This window comes from Diceros bicornis, chromosome 11, assembly GCF_020826845.1.
Source record: "Diceros bicornis minor isolate mBicDic1 chromosome 11, mDicBic1.mat.cur, whole genome shotgun sequence".
Taxonomy (NCBI): domain Eukaryota; kingdom Metazoa; phylum Chordata; class Mammalia; order Perissodactyla; family Rhinocerotidae; genus Diceros; species Diceros bicornis.
Genome location: NC_080750.1, coordinates 82,338,115 through 82,352,877, shown reverse-complemented (window position 1 = coordinate 82,352,877; position 14,763 = coordinate 82,338,115).

Below are 14,763 nucleotides of genomic sequence, written 5' to 3'. Positions count from 1 at the left end.
CTCTTGAAAACTTTTATCTTTAGCTCAACATTCATTTAAATCACCAGACCTATTTGATGAAGCCGACATGAACATTTACTCGAAAACTCCTCAGAAAATTACTAATTTAACCTGTACTCTGGACGATCCATTGTAAAACGCAAACTGGATTTGCCAGGCCCCTCAAAACGGCTCATAACTCTGTTTGTACATTTATCTGGGCAGATACTATCTGAAGGTAATTGTTCTTCCCAAATGCTTTCTTTAATTCAATCAGCAATACTTCCAAAGTCTTAATGAAAATGTGGCCAATTTTGTGAAATCCAAGTGACTTTTTTGTTTTTGCATGCCAATGAGATTAAGAAAATAAGTGTTTTAATTATTGTTATTGATTTTAAAAATCAGAGACGAAGAAAACAAACTTCTTTGTCCAAAGACATTTCTGCAAATGAAATCGTCTGAAAAACTGACAGCTAGCCCCCTGTTTTAACCACTAAACCATAAGAAATGTAATACCGTGGGCAAACACTTGAGAGTTGTCACCTGCAGGAGTCCCCAGCACTGTTGCCCCATCAGGGCCATGGATCAGGGGAAGGAGCCAGTGGAGGGGAGTCAGCTGGGCCCTCAGCATCCTTCCTTCCTTGGTCAGAACCCGGTCCCAGCTGCTCCCTGTATCATCTTCTGGGGAAGCAGAGAATTCTTCTGGAGACACAACACATTGGGTGTTAAGGATGTCATTGTTCTTTTATAAACAGATGTTAGATCGTGTAACGGGCTTCTCAGCACAGGAGAAGCCACCTCAAGGGAAGGCAGAACTTCTCCAGGAGCTGAAGGTCATCCAGGGAGAGCAGAGTCAAGGGCTGCACAGCGTCAGCCGGCTCCTGCTCTCCATCTCATGGACACCTCGGTCCCCAATCCCCGACACCCCTCCCAGTGCCCCCCCCCAAGGGTTCCCATTGTATCCTCAGAGTCCCGAGCAAGCGCAGGACCGGTGCTCAGAGTGGCAGAGGGGCCGCCGAGCTGGAGAGCCCCGGGGCGCAAGCACTGGGGGCGGAGTCCCTGATGCGGAAGTGGCGGCCACTGGAGTTTGTGTGGGGGGCTCAGGCAGTTTCTGGATCCTTCCTCCAGGATTTTCAGCGCGGGGAGCTCTCCTTTCTGCAGTGTGGAGGAGCGCTGGGCAGGAGCGGCGCTGAGGTAGGCGGTGGGCAGCGGGCTCGGCGTGGAGATCGCCGCCGCGCATGGCGGGAGCGCGGCGTCCGGGGCGGCGGATGGGACCGGGGGCCGGGGCTGCTGGCGGGCTGCTCCAGGCGGGGGAGCCCAACCTCTGTCCCTTGGAGGAGCAGAAGAGCGCCGCTTGGCCAGCCTGTCCCTGTGCCTTGGCGGGGCCCCACCTCAGCGGGGTCACACCCATCCGTGGTGCAGGGGGCGGCAGGGAGTCGCCTGCCCTGTGCGCCCGCCCTTGAGTTCGCGCCCCCCGGGACCCCGTCTAGGCCAGGTCGCGACATCTCTGGGTGAACGCTTTCCTTCGGAAGAGGGCCTGTGGTCAGCGCTCCTCTGCCTGACTCCGCTCAGGCTATTGGGCTCCTCATTGCCTTCATTAAACAAATGAACGGTTCCTACATCCTTGGGACCACCTTTATTGAAAAGCCTGATCGCATTCATGGTTTCTGATAATTGACTCTATATTTGCAAGGTGAACTTTGAAGCCTGTGAATTGTTGTAAACTGCATTTAATGAAAGGAGCTTTAAACAATCTTTGGTGCAAATTGTGTAGCTTCCTAATACTAACTCACCTTCTGTTAACATAGACTGATGACTGATCAATTGATGATTGACATAATGTGTATGGAATTTTGGTTTCAGTTGAAAAGATTTTCTTGGCAGTCGGTGCTAAAATTAAAATCGGATAAAGAGGAGGATTTTGGAAGCTGTATGTAGTGTCTGTTTTGTCTCCGTACTCATTTAGAATTGTAAGAATTTAGATTTGGAAAGCCCATAGAACAAGAAGTTTGAAATTTTGATTTGACTGACAAGGGGAAAGGTCAAAAGGTCAAATACGGTAAGATGTCATTTATATAATATTCTAGAAAAGATAAACCATAGGGAAAGACAACAGATCGTTAGTTGTCATTAGTTTTCATATTTAGTTAATCATTTAGTTCAATAGTTTAATCATTAGTTTTAATATTTCTTATTAAAAAATACATTTTAATGATAGCATCCTAATTATGCTTTTGGGTGATACCAGAAGTTGATAACCTATTAAATTCTGCAGTAGGAAGAAATGACATGTTGGTTATTGGCGTCTTTGAAGTGTAAGTATTGGCGGTAATGAAACTTTTAAATGAGCTTTTTTGGATTCTGAACTACTGATTTTTTTACTAGATCCTGTTGGACGTGGCATGTTACAAGTTTCAAAAGGCTCTTTAAATTATTGTAGCAGGCTGAAGCTATTAAATTATAATGTAAGCTCTTTATAGATGAAACAGGCAAAAATACAAAAAGCCATTCATCAATTTATTTTTGTTAAAAAATCAAGTGAATCTTACCATACACATGAATGACTTTTGGCTAGACAGACCTGAACTTGACAAGATGGACTCATTGGTATGGGGAACTTCTTTTGGAATGTTAAAATGGGAGAGGATATATAAATTTTACCTGAGGGTGACCCAAGTCGATATGGCAGGTTTAGTTGCTTTTACACTCTTTCTGAGTTATGATCTTGATTAAAAACCTGGTCATAGACATTCCAAGACATTTGGACCATTTTATGTATCAATATAATAAGATGTTTTATTTCTCTGATACTTTCTGATTTCAGGGTGTCTGGGAAAAACAGTTTCTCAACATAGGTACTTTGGAATATAATTTTTGATTGTTGACTTATTGAATCATAGAATTGTTGAGTTGGAAATAATTTTAGTGGTTTAGAGCCTAACCTCTTCAATTTCCAGGAAATGGAACGTGAGGTTTCTTGAGTTAAGTCGTCCACAGTCAGACTGCTACTTTAGTGGCAGAGTTGGAACTAAATGCTCAGATGCTTGTCTCCAGATTCCTAGTACAGTGCTCTCTGTGCTGCGTACTATTAAGTAGACAAATCAATGAGTTACCTTCTCATATCATATACATAGCCAGCAGGGTCGATTATTTCCCATATGCATTTCTTTCCTTTCTTTTTTAAGTAACTACTAACCACAATTAATTTATTCCCCTGCCATGTTTAATGACCATCCTTGTGTGTGTCTCCTCGAGCACACGTGTGAACTCCCTAGAATGGACACCTGCCTGTGATTGGATTGTTGGGCCAGAGGCTGATGTGCATCAGCCTCTTGATGAGCTGCAGCCAAATCATCCTCTGAAGTTTTAACAATTTCCATTCCCTCCAACAGTGTTTGAGTCATCCTTGCCCTGGGAATGGTCAGATTGGCATTGTCAGATTTTTAAATTTTTGCCAATCTGATGGGTGAGGAATGAAGTATTTGTTTTCCTCTTTTGACAAACGCATGGAGCTGTGCAACTACCAAAATTGAGATACAGAACAGTTCCAGCACCCAGAACTCCCTTGAGCTGCTCTTTTCTAGTCAACTCTTCCCCCAACCTTAACCCCTGGTGGTTAATGATCTGTTGTCTTTCTCTATGGTTTGTCTTTTCTGGAATATCATATAAATGGAATCCTACAGTATTTGGCCTTTTGAGTCTGGTTTCTTTCATTTAGCATGATACATTTATTTGAGTGTTCATCCATGTTGTTGACTGTATCAGCAGTTCCTTCTGTTTTATTGCTGAATGTAGTATCCATTGTATGAATTTACCACAGTTTATCCATCCACCAGTTGAAGGACATTTGAGTTATTTTCAGTTTTGTCTTTTTTGACTATGAATAAAGCTGCTATAAATCTTTATGATTTGAGAAGGCAAACAAGTTTTTGCATGAACATGTCTTCTTCTCCTGGGTAAGCACATAGAAGTGGAATTGCTGGGTCATATGGTATGTGCATGTTTAACTTTATTTTAAAAACTCTTTGTGGTAGCAAAGTCATGGCCCACAAAGATGTCCTAATCCCTGAACCTGGGAATACATTGGTTTACTTGGCAAAGGTGAATTAAATTTGCAGACAGAATTAAGGTTACTGATCAACTGACTTTAAAATAGGGAGAGGATCCTGGATTATCCAGGTGGGCCCAGTGCATCACAAAGGCCCTTAAAAGGGAAAGAGAAGCAGTAGAGTAGAAAAAGATCCAAGGGAAGCAGGGCCAGAGAGATGCCGAGTTCTTGGTTTTGAGGGTGGAGGAGGGGGGCATAGGCTAAGGAATGTGGTGGTCTCTAGAAGCTTGAAAAGGCTAGGAAATGGATTAAGCTTTAAAGTCCCCCCAAAAGAACCTAGCTCTGCCAACACCTTGATTATAGCCCAAAGAGACCCGTGTCAGACTGCTAACCTACAGTACTGTAAAACAATAAATCTGAGTTGATTTAAGCCATGAAATTTGTGCTAATTTGTTACAGCAGCATAATAAACTCCACTTTAAAACTGTTTTCCAAAGAGGCTGAACCACTTTGTGTTCCCACCAGCAATGTAAGGGTGTTCCAGTTACTTTCCATCCTCATTAACACTTGGTATGCTCAACCTCTTTAATTCTAGTCATTCCAGTATGTACATAGCAGGATCTCAATGTGGTTTTTATGTGCCTTTTTCTCATGATTAACGACCTTGAGCATCTTTTCATGTGCTTATTTGCCATCTGCGTATCTTCTTTGGTGAAGTGTCCAAATCTGTGACCATTTTAAACTTGAATTTTCTTATTGCCGAGTTTTGAGAGTTCTTTATAGTCCTGTCAGATATGTGATTTGCAAAGGTCTTCTCCCAGTCTGTGGTTTGCCTTCTCCAGCCTCCCACGAGTGTCTTTGTAACGTCCGTGTAACATAACTCGAGAGGTTTCACATGACCTTATCTTCCTTCATTGGGAAACAGAGTGAAGTTGGAGCACTTGAGTCCAATCAGACCTTGATCAGAGTTGGGTCTGGGTCTCAGTTTTAGTAAACCCAGGCCTTCCACTTTCCCCCTGTTCCTGTTTGCGGTGCTCCCCTCCCCCGCACAGGGGTCTGGTCCTAAGTCTGGTAGATCTGTCTCCTCAGGTTTGGGAGCCCACAGAAAACTTAGCTACGCCCGTCAGACATCTCAGCGTAGCTCTCCAGCCTCCTACCTTACATTGTTCACAATATGGCAAATTCCCAAAAGGTCACACTAGCAGTATGTTTGACTTAGGCCACTTCCACCACTTCTGGAGGTTTCGCTTTGCTTTGTGGAAGCTTTTGGCCTATTTCCCCAGATTCCTGTGTGGCACCAAAACTTAACACAGGTGCTGTGAGGAAGAGCAGTTGTGTGTCTGAGAGCCTTCAGGTTTCCTCTGCCACACCAAACTAGAAGTTTGGCTAGTTTCTCTTTTCCCTAGCCGAGGCTCTGACTGAGCAAGCCAGAGTCTCGGCAAGCACCTAGAATCAGAAAATGCCTGCAGGGGAAAGAAAGATAAAAATCCCTGCTCACATAAAAGAGTTTTCTTCTTTCTGGAATTTTAGTTGGTTGGTTCTGAAGTTCTCTGATGCTCTAAAAATATATTTATAATTTATCTGGCTTTGTCCAGTTTTGCAGCAAGAGTGTTTTCCTGTCCTAGTCTCCTCTAAACCAGAAGTTCCCTTGTCATTAGTTTTTAACTCCATCAGTTATACCCTGCCAATATTATTATTGTTTGGTAAAGTCATGCTTTCAATGATTTACTCAGACGTTTACCCTTTTTTATCCTCACGATCCATTTTTACATCTTAGCATTTCTTCTTCTATCAATTTCTTCTTAAAGTACATTCTTTTTCACTTTTTAAATTTTTTCTTTGAGGAAGATTAGCCCTGGGCTAACATCTTTTCCTATCTTCTGCTATTTTGCATGTGGGTCACCACCACGGCATGGCTGATGAGTGCTGTAGGTCCACACCTGAGATCCAAACCCATGAACCCAGGCAACCAAAGTGGTGCGTGGTGAACTTAAACCAATACACCAGGTGGCTGGCTCCCTTAAAGTACATTCCTTCGATGTTCCTTAATGAGCATTTGTTGGTGGTAATACTCTTAGTAAATGTTTGCATAAAAATATCTTTAATTCACCCCAGTTCTTGAGATATGGTTTGATTGGGTATACACTGAAAGTGATCGTCTCTCTGTACCCTGAAGAATTAATCCAACTCTCTCTTGCCTTCCGTTGTTAAGACACGTATCATGGGTCTAAATGTAAGTCTCCATAAGTGTTCTGTCCCTCTGCGGGGCTTTGAATATCTTCTTTTGTATTTGGTGTTCTTTGGTTTCCCTGGATGGATCTGACTCTAGATTTATTTTTTTAATTCTGCTTGAGATGTATTCAGCTGCCTGAAGCTAGAGTAGAAGAATTTTATCAATTCTGGAAATTTCTGTTATTATGTCTGAATATTCCTTTAAATCATATATATATTTATATTTTTTAATTCAAATATATATGCACATACTTATTTATACACATTCAATATATATTCATTAAATATATATTTATATTATTTAACTCAATGTATTATATTATTCAATATAATGATTTATGTTATTCAAAAAATACATATATTATTCATATATATAGTTTCCTTTACTTGACCAAACTCAAGCCAGGCTCCTTTGAGCCCTCTTCTTCACTAGGCCTTGATCTTGGCCTATAATAACTACAGCCTCTCAGCACAAATGGTTTCACCCCACACACACACATTAAAGAATTAAACACTGACATAGTTTCTAACAGCTCAAATCCACATCCCTACGATGACCCCTGCCCCCTTATAGTGCCTGCCTGAGAAAGCTCAAGGCAGCCAAAAGAATTGACTGTTTGTTCTGGCCAACACTCGATCATTGGCCCCTGACATCCCTTTCTTAGAGCATTTACCCAAAAGTGCTTACAACTGTGAATCTTTCCTCTGTCTTTTTGAGTTGTGTATGTGTCTCCTATAACTGCATTTCTCAAGGTTCTGAGAGCCATTCCTTGAGAGGAGGACAGGGTGTCTGTCTCCCAGACTCTGTGAGAGGAGAGAAGTTAAACTTTGATCATTTCCAACTAGCAGACACAACTGGCCAGATCACACTGCACTGACCAACACTCTGTAGCTGTTCCCTCCCTGACTCTACTGAGCCCCTGCTCACCCCTCTGCCTGCTCCCTCATTCTCCCTTTCAAATGCCCCGTCACCTCTGTACAAATCAAATTGAATTCAGCCCTGTTCCCTCTTCCCTACTGCAGTGGTATATTACTGATTAAAATCTGTTTTGATCTTTTTAACTAGATTCTGGCTTTGTGTATACTCTACATTTAACACACATCCTGATAATCTCATACATATGCATATATATGCATATACCAACACAACCATGGGCCCTCCAGGACCAGTTCAGCTGACCCCATCTTATCAACAGAGTAGTTCCGCATTTTCTTTCAGGAACTGACACCCCTCGTCCAGTTCAGGCCAGTTGAGACCACCAACCCATCAACCGGGCCTGCGCAAATGCTTGATAAGTGACCTTTTTGACATCGAGCTAAAAGCTCCATCCTCAGATCATGGTAACACTGCCAATTTGTGAACACACATCTGATGAAGAGCCATGAAGCTTGACTTTGCTTGCGCAGATCATCAATTACCTCACTTCTCCTTACTTCCAATCATCTACCTCCACACATCAGACCACCCTACCCTTCATCCCATAAATTGTAACCCAAGCCCTGGATCAGGGAGACAGATCTGAGACAGACACGTGCCCCATCTCCTTGCAGATCAATCTCACAAAATAAAGCTACAATTCTTTCCCCAAAAGCTAATGCCAGAATAATTACCTTTTTTAATGTAGATTGGGCAAGAGAACCTCAATATTGTGCGGTAACATCAATACATATATATATACTTAATGGATGTTTTATCTTCTTTTTCTTTTTCTTTGCTGAGGAGGATTCACCCTGAGCTAATATCTGTTGCCAATCTTCTTCTTTTTCAAAGGAAGATTCGCCCTGAGCTAACCTCTGTGCCAACCTTCCTCTATTTTGTATGTGGGTTGCCACCACAGCCTGGACCACTGATGAGTGGTGTAGGTCCATGCCCAGGAACTGAACCTGGGCCGTTGAAGTGGAGTTCTCTGAATTTAACCACTAGGCCATGGGTCTGGCCCATCTCTAACTGTTTTGAAGATGTTACTAGAGATGTAATTGAAGTTTCACTATGATCTCTGGATTTCCTTGCTGCTCCTTTAGTCCCTCACTTCAGTGTATGTGTTTCTTGCTCCATCTTTCATGCTAGAGGAATTCCTCAAATATCTAGTGGTCCTTGGCTACCCATTCGTATTTCTGTGATGAGGAGGAAACAGCTGAGTATGATCTCTGTGGGCCTGATGGGGCCTGTGTCTGTCTGGACTCAGTGTTTCTTCAGGGGTGTAGAGTGTTGACATAAACAAGCAAACAATGTTGGTACCCACACTGATCTCTAACAACATACTTATTCCACACATTCCCACAATGACAGACATCCTCTGAACACTTGGAAATGCTGACAACACACACACACACACACACACACACACACACACACACACACACACTATTTGCAAATGACCAGCAGCATTCAGCCTGTAAACTGCACCTGATAATGCACACTGATAATCAGAACATACACACAAACTCACACACATACAGACCACTCACTGTCTCAGAGCCCACAGTGACTTGAACTCTAAACACACACAGACATCAACAAAACACACATTCACATAGATGCTATAATAGCCATGCACCCTGTGACCATACAGAATTGCTGAACACACACACATCCACACAACAAGGAACGTGGCCATGCACGTGTGGGCTTGATCAGGGGTTTTTTCACACCTCAGCATCAACATGGACACCCCGGGGCGAGAGGGAGAGGCAGAGGGAAGAGGGAGAACATGGGGGGAGCAGACAGGAGGCACTTGCATAAAGCAAATATGATACCTGCAAAGCTGGTTGCTAAATGACATATGACTCAAGGGTATGAGGAGCCAAGAGGGTCTGAAATGGTACAAAGGAGGTGACTGATACAAACCCATCACAAGATATTGAAATGTAAGGGACAGTGATATTTTAAAAGGCACTGAGGAGAGTTCATCAAAGCTTAGGTATAATTCCAGACAATGAGTGACATGGAATTCTGGCCAAAGAACAGCCATTATTGCTGTTAAAATTCCTATTTAAATGTTTCTTATAAAATTATACTCATTGAAAAATGACAAATATTCATTGGTTTAAAACATTTAAAACATTTCAGGATAAAATTACTGCAGGTTCCACTTTTATTGAGTAGCTTTCCTTGGGCAGCTATAAAAGCTGGATAAAGCACACAGAACAGCTGCTTGAAGGGTCAGAGAACATGCCGTGCAGGCAGGACTTGGGGGTCTATAATCTCTGAGATGAGGGAAGCACAAGATTGTGAGCACCAGCTCCATGCAGCTTCTCCCCTAAGGCATTTGCTATTTCAACAGTGAGAGAAGAGAGTCTGAGTAGAAAGAGGAGGAAAAATGAAATGAAATTTGGTTCCAGCAAAGTCCAGTAACTTCTGCTTCCAGTCAGATGTGGTAAAGGCAGAGCAACAATTAAACATTGATTTAATAAATACAGTGTGTTTGAAAACACCAAAGGGATGTGGAAGAAACAGGACTAGATGAAATAAAATTTCAAAAAGTTAAGAGCCTTTTTAGGTGAGATTGCCCGACATACCCTCACCCGGGGGAATTTGCGTAATCTGGACTGTGGTAATCAGACTTGTGTTAGCAGAAGACAATAGTAAGTATAATCTGTCATATTGATCTATGTTAGCTTTTTAATATCACAAGTTTTGTTTCCCTGTTAAATTTTATTGCCTCCACTAGAAGACTCTGTGAAGGGAAGGACATTGTATCATTTGCCACGTGATCTCCAGAACATTCTTCAGTTGGGGCTGCATGACTACTATAGATATTTGTTAATTGTTGGTTTCATGAATGCTATGGACTGAATGTCTATGTAACCCAATTTCATACGTTAAAATCCTAACCCCTGACGCGATGGTATTTGAAAGTGGAGCCTTTGGGAGTTAATTAGGTTAGGTGAGGCCATGAGTGTGAAGCCCCCATGATGGGATTAGTGCCCTTATAAGGAGATGGAGGGCCAGAACTCTCTCTGCCAGATGAGGGTAGAGCAACAAGCTGTCCTTCTGCAAAACAGGAAGACAGGTCTCACCAAAAACAAATCAGCTGGAACCTAGATCTTGAACATCCCAGTCTTGAGAACTCTAAGGAATGCATTTCTGTTGTTAAAAGTGCCCAGTCTAGGGACAGCCCAGTTGCGCAGTGGCTAAGTGTGTGTGCTCCACTTCGGCGGCCTGAGGGTTTGCAGGATCGGATCCTGGGTGCACACTGACGCACCGCTTGTCAAGCCGTGCTGTGGCAGCATCCCATATAAAAAGTAGAGGAAGATGGGCACAGATGTTAACCCAGGGCCAATCTTCCTCAGCAAAGATGAGGAGGATTGGCATCAGATCTTAGCTCAGGGCTGATCTTCCTCACACACACACACACAAAAACCCAAAAGTGCCCAGTCTAGGGGCCTGCCCCACCACCTAGTGGTTAAGTTTAGTGAGCTCCTCTCTGGTAGTCTGGGTTCGGTTCCTGGACACAGACCTACGCCACTCATCAGCAGCCATGCTGTGGGGGTGACCCACATACAAAATAGAGGAAGACTGGCATGGATGTTAGCTCATGATGACTCTTCCTCAGCAAAAATATAAATAAAGAACCCAGTCTATGGTATTTTTGTTACAGCATCCCATACTGACTAGGACACTGAGTGTGTGAATAACTTCATCTAGATCCATGATCCTTCTTCCACGTGACACATTATTGCCAATGATTCCTAATTTGGTGTGAGTCAAATGTCCCTTAAGGATCATAAAGACGTTAGGGACCTTCTCCGTAGTTATGTACATATTGATACGCATGAAAACGTTGCATCAAGTGCTTTATCGACGCCTTAGTCTCACACCTCATCCCATTAGCCTTCAACGAACCTCAGTGTTACAGCCAGTGCTTTGGGAAATAGAGGAAAGTCCCTGGACGGAAGAGGGACTGGTGTCCATCGTGCAGCTCCTGTCCTCTGCCCAGCCAGCTCCAGCGCAGGGTCAATTTATAAGATGGGCTTTCCTCCAGGCAGCTCTGTCTTTCTCCCAGCCTGTTCTCATATAGGATGATCTCACCAAGAGCAATGAGTGGAAATTGGAAGGGAAGAGCTACAGAAGGCATCTGCCAGGGGAAATTCTTTGTGGTTACATGATCTAGAATATGGACACCCGGCTGCTCTAAAGGGTCCTGAAAATGGAACCCTTCCCATGTCTGCAATATCCCTCTATGTCCTCTTTCCCCACCATCTCTCTGTTCTTGGTGGCAAAATTCCCTTGGCAACGACAATATAAAAATGCAAATAGGGAATGGTCCATTTCCAGTCTCAGAATTCTGTGAAATTTTACTGCCTATCCCCAGTCTCCCAGGACTAAGGCCCTTTTTACTCTTTTAAGATTAGATCACATTTTAATCTCCTTGAATCAGAGTTTTCTCTCATCCTTGTTATGTATATACATTTTCTAACACAGAATATTGAAAACATTATTTTTGGCCCTACAATTTCCAGATTAATTCATAGCTATTTTCCGATGGATGCATGCCTTTTTAATTATGTTTATAACTCCATTAACTATAGAAATTGACTACATGCTGAGTAGTAATGTACTAATACAGGAAAATGGCCCATTTTTATTCATCATAAAGTTTCATGTTTTCATCAAGACAAATACACGAATACTTAATTATTCAGCAAAAACTCTTACTGTGTACATGTAAGCAATAATAAATCTATTGGAGTTGGTTTACCTTGTCGATTATTCCTTGTTTCTGAATTGTCCCTTCAGCATTTCCATGAACATTTTAGAATCCTGCATCCTTATCCTACCATTTTAAATACTAGGTCATTGACAAAAGTCCACATGAAGAAATACGGAATAGATAGAAAATGACTGGCTTACTCTGGTCCTAACTCAGATCACGTAGGGCTTGAATCGTTGAACAAATGAGCCATTAACGGCGGCTACACCACTGGGATTTCCTGATCTAACATCGGTTATACAGCCTATTGTGGATATGGACTCTAGAATAGGATTGTGCTGTTATCCTCAGGGTAACTTGTTCTGCTGATCAATATTTTGGATCAATAAGTGATAAAATATTTTGACTAGCTGGTCTAGATTTTAATCACTCGGTGGTTATTTTCTTCCCTGAGGTCACCCCAACCAAAATTCTTAGTCCATTTAAGTTTTGTTATCCCTTGATTTGGCTTACCTTTGTTTTTTTTTAATTAATTGAAGCTCCATAGGGTCTTCTCGCCTTATTTTGTCATTCCCACCTCTTCAGGGAAAGGTCCATTTCACTGTTTAAATGTAAGAGAGAGTAAAACCCTCGAGTGGCCCTTCATACAAGTTCTCATTTAGACAACAAATGATGATGTTGCCTTTGCAAGGTCTGGTCACCGCGGCTTTTACACCGTGTCACTGAGCAAGCAGTGCCTGTAACACCAGAAATGCCAGAGGAGATGCTTTTTCTAAACAGGTGTGGGCTGTGTTTGCCGATTTTCTTTTAATTTTTAAAGCTTTCCTTGAATGCCTACCTGTGTTGGGTTAACAATTAATATAATAAATAATTATTGGGTTGAATTTATTTTATTGTTAACTTTTGGTGATTATGTGTTCTGATATCAGATTATGCAAGGAGAAACAACTCTTATTCCTCATAGTAACAGTACTACTTCTATGAATTAATAGATTAATGCAGTATTAGATTAGGAGTTAGTTTCTGTGACTGAAATTAAGTATATTGTCGAACCCGAAAGCTTTCTTAATTGGTGGCTGAATTTAGGCCAACGAGGGTATTGTTTGTACTCCCTCTCTAAGGAAGGTTGTATCCTGTATCTAAAAGGCTGTACCTCTTTAGGGCTGGGTCTGGAGGAGGCAGGAGGCTGGACAAGTGTGGAGCTGGCTCTGGCCCAGAGGGATGAGCAAGAGACACAGGGCACCTGCTGCCACACACAGCCGCAGCAGACATCACTCATCAGTCACGACATGCTTGGCTGCAGAGCCAAGAGAGCCCCCAGTCCAACAAGGTGCACTCCGAAGCCACTCCCGGGCAGAGCAGGGGACTGTGATGAACCCATTTGCAGTCCCTGCTCCCCTAAGACGTGCTGCAGGCCTCCTCTCCCCACTTACCTCAGCAGCTCCTCACTGTCCTCGGGACTCAGGCCTTCAAGGCCCGCCAGCAGGCTGCTCCAGCACTTCTCCTTCCTTATCATCGTCTCCCCTCTCTGCTCCCACTCTAGTTCCAGGGCAAGTTACTTGTGGCTCCTGAGTGCTGCTCCTTGGCCTGGAAGGCCCTTCCTTCACCCCATCCACCCTGTGCACTCCTACTTACGCTTCAAGACTCGACTCCAGTGATGCCTCCTCAGGAAGCCCTCCCTGATGCTCCATCTTCCCAGGCATGCTCTGGGCCACCACTCTGCCTCCTGCTCACGTCCATCACTGCCGGGGACCTTGCTGGGCCCTTGTCTGGTCTCCACGTCCAGCCTAGCCCCTAAGGGGGGGAGGAAATGCTTAGGCTCAGGCAGTGGAGCAGACTCCTGGACCGTGGTGACACTCTCCACCCAAGGAGAGGTCATTCATTGACCCACTTCCAGCTTGGGCCCAATGCAGCTCAGGGGGAGCCAGGACACAGGGAGGCTGGCTCTGGGCTCCACAGGTCACAGGGTCAGCCTAGAGAAAGGGCACAAGGGGCCACACAAAGGGCCTCAGGACAGAACTCCAAGTCAACAATACCCTTGCCAAGGGCAGCAGGGGCCAAAGGCAGCTGCACAGGCCGCAGGAGGTTCTGGTGAGCTTTTCATCTGCTCAGAGAGGCCCAGGGCTGGATAGAAGGAACTCAGGAGGCCCGTCTGAGGTGGAGGCCACCTCGGGGGCATGTAAGCAGAAGCTGAGCTTCCCACAGTAAGTGGAATCTGAAGAGGTGACCCTCAGACCCCTGGCAGCTCTAACGTCTCCGAGTTGGAAGTCAGTCCCCTCAGTCACAGCCTCTAGCTGCCCCCTCATAGGGCTGTGCCTCTCAAACACAGCTCCCAAGGTGAGTGGAGGCTGAAGGTGAATCAAACTTCCTACCCGTGAGAACCTCTGTGATCCCGGCCTCCCACAAGGGGCCAAGGATGATGAGCAAGGGACAGAGGGACTGACCCACACGACTTCCCCACGGATTCTGAACATGCTTGTGATTCACGGGGCCAATTAGTATCTGTCCTCATCTCCACTCCTCTCTCCCCAAAAGGACATGTCAGTGTTTACTATGACATCCACAGACACATCAAGGGCATCTGGGAAGAGTCATGTGTACATCTGGAGAGAAAGGAACTGTGAAAACCAGTAATATCTGCATCCATGTGTGCAGATACTGACATCCACATACAGCTGTCACATTCCTCCAGCAGCCCTGGAATACTCCGCAATCACGCTGACAGGTTTTGGCACATGGGAGCCAAACCAACTGGTGCTGTCCCCGAATGCCACCACTGCTGGGGCCTACCTTGAGATTGGGGGGAGCCTGGGTGCCATGCCCCATCTCACAAAATTCTGGCTGTTGTCC